This window comes from Bombina bombina, chromosome 7 (genome assembly GCF_027579735.1).
Source record: "Bombina bombina isolate aBomBom1 chromosome 7, aBomBom1.pri, whole genome shotgun sequence".
NCBI classification, from domain to species: domain Eukaryota; kingdom Metazoa; phylum Chordata; class Amphibia; order Anura; family Bombinatoridae; genus Bombina; species Bombina bombina.
In genome coordinates, this window is record NC_069505.1 from 534985011 (window position 1) to 534992039 (window position 7029).

The 7029-nt window shown below is 34.5% G+C and overlaps 1 pseudogene; it reads left to right on the top strand.

Annotated features, from left to right (window-relative positions):
• Positions 1-473: 473 nt before the first annotated feature.
• LOC128636505 (olfactory receptor 6C74-like) lies at positions 474-1406 on the top strand (annotated as a pseudogene).
• Positions 1407-7029: the final 5623 nt, after the last annotated feature.

The following is a 7029-nucleotide window of genomic DNA, read 5'->3' on the forward strand; positions in this document are numbered from 1 at the left end:
ACTTGCAACACACCTGCTGACTTCTCACAGCTAATTCTACTACATATCTGTCCCTAACTGGCTTTATCAGATAACAACTGCAAAACAATTAACTTTATATTAACTTTATGGCAATGGCTAACCTTGTTGTCTGTGGACTAAAGCAGTGTTTCTCAACCGCAGCCCTCAAGCACCCAACACAGGCCAGGTTTTCATTATAGCTGAACCAGTGCGCAGGTTAAATAATCAGCTGATCAGTAACCATGGTTACTAACTTGCTCTCTGATTATTTCACCTGTGCACTGGTTCAGCTATAATGAAAAACCTGGCATGTTGGGGGTACTTGAGGGACGCGGTTGAGAAACAATGGACGAAGTCTCCTAAAGCCGAACGTTCTATCTGAACCATGAAAGTTTAATTTTAACTTTAGTGTCCTTTAAACTTATAATACATGTTTGGTTCCTTTTTAGTAGTATCAACATTTGTCTAAAAATATGGGGCAGAAGAACCAGACCATGGTAACATTTTTTGGAATCAAGGGGATCTCAGATGACCCTCAACTGCAGCTTCTAATATTCTTTCTTGTTCTTCTCATTTATTTCTTCACTATTGGTGGTAACTTGACCATTCTATTGCTTGTTTGCCTGGATAGCCAGTTACAAACTCCAATGTATTTCTTCTTAAGGAACCTGTCCCTTCTAGATATGTCCTGCACCACTGTAACTCTGCATAAGGTCCTTCTTAGCTACATATCCGGTGATAATACTATATTATACCTTTCATGTATAACACAGGTGTACATGTCTGCATCGTTGACTGTTGATGAGCTATTATTGCTAACGGCCATGAGTTATGACCGATATATGGCTATCTGTAACCCATTACAGTATCCAATTGTGATGAGAAGTAGAGTATGTATTGTTTTGGTTCTTTTTTGTTGGGTTTTGGGTTTTATAGAGCTTTTACCTTACCTTGTCTTACTTTTAGACATTACTTGTTATTCCTCAAATATAATCAATCACTTCTACTGTGATCTTGTTCCAGTAATGACGCTGTCATGCAGTGACATTTCAGTTTTGAAAATAGTTATATTTACAGAAGGTATATTCCTTTTGAGTCTTACACCTTGTATGCTCACCTTTATCTCTTATGTTTTAATTATTGGCTCCATATTGAAGATCCGCTCCAGCATTGGATGACGCAAGGCCTTCTATACATGTTCCTCACATCTCACTGTCGTTGTCCTTCTCTATATGACTCTCTATTGTCAACACCTACGACCCATATCAACAGACGCATTAGCAACTAGTAAGCTTTTCTCCCTAATTAACACAGCTGCCGTACCTATTTTAAATCCACTGATATACAGCTCAAAAAATAAAGATGTGAAGTCAGCTCTGAGACATCTAATAAAACTTAGATTTTGATTCTCAACATTTTATGTTTTAATCCTTTCTTCCTTTTTTTATGAAATTTTAATGTTTGATTTTTTTTATGGAAATGCAATCACACATTTGCATTTTTTTGTCATATGTTTGTATTATTTTTTTAGTTTACATTCTATTGTGTTAATATTTGGTCTTGTGTTTAAGATTTGCTTTTTCTGTATGTCATGATAACCTTTTGTTTTAAAAAAAACATTCTTTCTACAACAAACACAATGACTTAAAACAACACAGTTAAATAGCTTTTTTGACTGGTTAATGTGAAACTAATGAACATTCTTAATTAATTTGTTTTAGCACCAATTTATTAATATAGCAACTGATTGTCCATTGTTCATTTGTCAGCTTGATACATTTTCTCTACTGCATTTTTTACCAAGGTTTGAAAACAGACTTACATTTTTGTTTTAACTCTGAAAAAGAACGAACTAGCTGAAATGTATTAAAAGGCATATTAAACTGTCTGTCTTGTTGTTGCAATAAAAAAGCACTAAGCAGATCGTTATATTTAGTAAAAATGCTTTCAATATGTATAATTTATCATTTTAAAATGATTTTACCTTTTTTTTCTTTTTTTCCCCACTTCATTTGTGCAGGGTCCATTACTTCCTGGTCACAGCCCCATATGTGGGCTGTGGACTCTACAGGAAGGCAAAGCAGTAGCTTAACACTTGAAGTGATTGCTAGGAAACACCTACAATAGCTGCAATCAGTTTCTTGCCCATGCTCAGTAGGGGACATTTGTTGCAAAATAATGTGACAGCAGAACTTAAGCTCTGAAATGTCTGTTCGCTTATGTCACTAAAGGTGGTGGCTACACTGAGAATTTTGAAGTGCTCATTTTGTAAGACAACAAGTAAGTTGTTTCATGTTTTTAAACATAATCTGTTTCTTTTTACGTTTTACTTTGGCTTAAAGGGAAAGTATTCACCAATTTTCATATAACTGCATATAATAGATAGTACTATAACGAATATGCACAGATACTGATCTAAAAATACAGTATAAAACTTGTTTCAAAATTTAACTAGAAGCTCCCAGTTTAGCTCTTTTGATGAGGTTAGGCTGGAACACCCACCAAAAGGGGCTGAGAAAGCAGGAAAAGAAGACCCCCCTGCATATGAAAATGCCCATTAAATAAACAGGAGCAAGCAGGAATCTATAGACTTAAGTCTACTTCTGATACTTTGGGGCTTGATTAGGAGTCTGAAAATCAGCACAATGTTATTAAAAAATAATCAAAACTAGACATTGTTACAAAAAAACTCCCAGATCATCTATATAAATGGATCAACTACAAAACATTTATGCAAAGAAAAATTTTAGTGTACAATATTCCTTTAACTGTTTCAAATCTCTTAAACAGAAATATTCTTAAAATTTGGGTCTCTTTTCCATTCTTTTAGAAAACTCTGGGCAAGAGTTGTGCGGCAAATCCGTTGCGGAACCCCTGTGTAATTTAGGTTTTTATTTTTAGTTTATTTTAGTTTTTTAAAAAAACTAATGTTAGGTTTATTTATAGTTTAAGTTTAGGTTTTTTTATTTCACAGGTAAGTTTTATTTATTTTAAGGTAGTTATATTGTAAGTTTAATTTAAAGTTAGGGGGTTGTTAGGTTTAGGAGTTAAAAGCTTAATTTAGTGGGTTGCGATGTGGGGGTCAGCGGTTAAGACTTTGTTAATAGGTGACTCCATTTTAAGAAATGTACAGATAGATGATAAAGGAGATTTGAGAGAGTTTAGATGTCTTCCAGGTTCTACCACTCACAGAGATTTAAATCGTATTTCAAGAATTGTTAAGGCAGCAAGAAAAAACAGTGAGTTAGATGTTATTGTTCCCCTAGGTGCAAATGATCTGGCTAGCAATGATGTTGTTGCTGTGCAAAAGGAGTTTTTTGAACTAGGAAGTTGTTTAGATCATGTGACTGCATCTGTGTCCTTTTCTGCTGTTTTACCTGTGTATGGACAGGAAGTAGGAAGAATGCAGCGTATTATAGTATTTAACTCTTGGTTAGAGAGGTGGTGCAGGGTAAGAATATATGGTTTTGTTAGCCATTAATGCCCTGTTTGGCTTGATAGTAACTTGTATAAGAAGGATGGTTTGCACCTGGATAATAAAGGGACAAGAGTATTGAGTAAAGAATTTAAAGACTTTATTAATAGCAATTTAAACTAAAGAAGGGGGACAGTTTTAACATACCAATCTGTCCCCCCAAAGCATGACAAGACAGTCAACCAAATTTTACATTCTTGTTTTTTTAATAAAAAAAACATTACTTTTAGGAATAAGACTTTGAATAATGTAGGCAGGGGTTGTATTGACCATGCAAAAGGATTTGAGAATTCTAGAAATGTTCTACGTGCAATGTGCACAAATGCTCGCAGTTTAGTAAGTAAATTACCTGCACTTACTGCAATAATGATTCAAGATATATTGGATTAAGTAGCTATAACAGAGACTTGGTACAATGACTGGGGAACAGTCATACCTGGTTACATCTTGTTTAAAAAAAATAGAGTAGGGAAAAAAAGGGGGCGGAGTTGCTATGTAAGTGAAAGAAAATATTAAAGTAACTGAAATTGTAGAAAAAAATGACAACGTAGAAAGTGTTTGGGTAACTATAGAAACTGAAGGGAAGCAGGTGTTTAGAATAGGATTAGTATATAGACCACCAATACAGGATGAATCATCAGACAATTTAATTAATTGATTAAATAGCCAAAATTACAATGAAGGGCAATGTTATAGTAGTGGGGGACTTTAATATGCCTGATGTAGACTGGGAAGTACCTGTTGCAAATATCAACTAGAATATATATACAATACACACTTAGACATGCGTATGTATCTCTATGTTAAAGCCCTTTGCAGTCCTTTTTATTCTAGCACCTGACACCTCATATTTTCGAGCACTTGTTACTTTTTGTGCAATATTGTTTTTGAATCATTTTTATTAGATAATGTTATTATGAGTTTAACTGTACTTTTAAATGTACTTTTGATGCGTTTTGTGCCACTTTTTTATTTTGTTAGCCAAAGCTCTGAGGACGCGTTATCCTGAAGTGCGTTAACTTCAATTGCGCTCAAGGGATTGCATTTACTTTCAACTTGTAATACGAGCACTACACCAACACGCGCAAACATCCGAGATAAACCCTTTATCGCTTGAGCGTAACTGTTAGAGCTCCATTTGTAATCTGGCCGTTTTATAGGGAACAGCATTTTGATTTTAATGTTCTTTTAAAGGGACAGTGAGCACCTTGAGATTTTTATATAAAATATTTAGTTATGCATAATCAGACAACTTTGCAATATATATTCATTATTCATTTTGCCCCCTTTTTATGTAATTAAGTTCTGAAAATTGAGTAATTTCTAGTTCTCAGAACTTGCAACACACCTGCTGACTTCTCACAGCTAACTCTACTACATATCTGTCCCTAACTGGCTTTATCAGAGATAACAACTGCAAAACAATTAACTTTATATTAACTTTATTAACTTTATGACAATGGCTAACCTTGTTGTCTATGGACAAAAGTAGTGTTTCTTAACCGTGGCCCTCAAGTACCCAACACAGGCCAGGTTTTCATTATAGCTGAACCAGAGCACAGGTGAAATAATCAGCTGATCAGTAACCATGGTTACTAATGTGCTTTCTGATTATTTCTCCTGTGCACTGGTTCAGCTATAATGAAAAACCTGATAGAATATGAAAAAACGTTAAAATAGATAAAATTGTCAAACTTCTTATTTAAAACTGACCTGTATACAGTTAAATAAATATATATTAAAACCTAAGAATATAAGAAGCGCTCACAAAGGCTAAAGACAATATTAAATTTATTAATTACACATATAAATAAAACTGTAGAGTGCGCACTCTTAAAATACAATTGAGACTAAACAATTCAACAATTAATTTGGACTAACTTTAAAACCATACTATAAATCAACCTTTAAAAATCTCTTAACTTTGTGCAAAAGGTGCTAATAGCAGATGTAAAATAAAACAAGCTTTCCAAAGTCTCTTAATATGTAAGTGTAAAAGATGCTTTAAGCAGATACTAGGAAATGGGTCTTATGTCCTTTAGTTCATTAGACTCCTTTCCTTTGACTAATCAAATGTCTCTATCCAATGACCAATCAATTGTCTCTATTATCGTTGTTTTTATATTTCAAATGTAACCGTTTTACCAATACTTGTATCAAAACTTTTTCTAGACAAGGTTCTTTGTTTCTGTAAAACACTTTTTACCTTAGTATTCCAGTTCTTTTTGAAATAAAAGTTCCTTGTTTGTTCCTCACAGAGTTAGCCTCTGATACTGTTTCCAGCAGTGGTTTTTAATGAAGCAACAAAACCGGCTTACCGTGATTCGGCTACCGCTGATCTTAGCTTGTTTGAACGAATCCCCCGCCTTCCGATGACAATGGGCAATCCGCCTCTATTGCCTCCAGGCTAAAAAGGAAACTCTCACACTTGCTTTCAGGTGCGGGTCTATGTTGATATTACCCGATTCTTTGTTAGCGATCTCCTGGACGAGTCGTGCACAGCTTATGATAAAGCTGTCAAATCCTTGAAGTTGTAGATATCCAAGCCAATCTCTTACGGCTGTATATCTGAGTCTATGGTATCCTATGAATCATCTAATGAGATCGCTAACAAACAATCGGGTAATATCAACATAGACCCGCACCTGAAAGCAAGTGTGAGAGTTCCCTTTTTAGCCTGGAGGCAATAGAGGCGGATTGCCCATTGTCATCGGAAGGCGGGGGATTCGTTCAAACAAGCTAAGATCAGCGGTAGCCGAATCACGGTAAGCCGGTTTTGTTGCTTCATTAAAAACCACTACTGGAAACCGTATCAGAGGCTAACTCTGTGAGGAACAAACAAGGAACTTTTATTTCTAAAAGAACTGGAATACTAAGGTAAAAAGTGTTTTACAGAAACAAAGAACCTTGTCTAGAAAAAGTTTTGATACAAGTATTGCTAAAACGGTTACATTTGAAATATAAAAACAACGATAATAGAGACAATTGATTGGTCATTGGATAGAGACATTTGATTGGTCAAAGGAAAGGAGTCTAATGAACTAAAGGACATAAGATCCATTTCCTAGTATCTGCTTAAAGCATCTTTTACACTTACATATTAAGAGACTTTGGAAAGCTTGTTTTATTTTACATCTGCTATTAGCACCTTTTGCACAAAGTTAAGAGATTTTTAAAGGTTGATTTATAGTATAGTTTTAAAGTTAGTCCAAATTGTTGAATTGTTTAGTCTCCATTGTATTTTAAGAGTGCGCACTCTACAGTTTTATTTATATGTGTAATTAATAAATTTAATATTGTCTTTAGCCTTTGTGAGCGCTTCTTATATTCTTAGGATTTAATAATGAAAAACCTGGCCTGTTGGGGGTACTTGAGGCCCAAGGTTGAGAAACAATGGACTAAAGCCCAGATTGGCAATTTCATAATGAAACTCAATTGGGAAGTCTCTTAAAGCCGAACGCTCTATCTGAAACATGGAAGTTTAATTTTAACTTTAGTGTCCTTTAAACTTATGTTTGGTTCCTTTTTTGTAGTATCAAGATTTGTCTAACAAT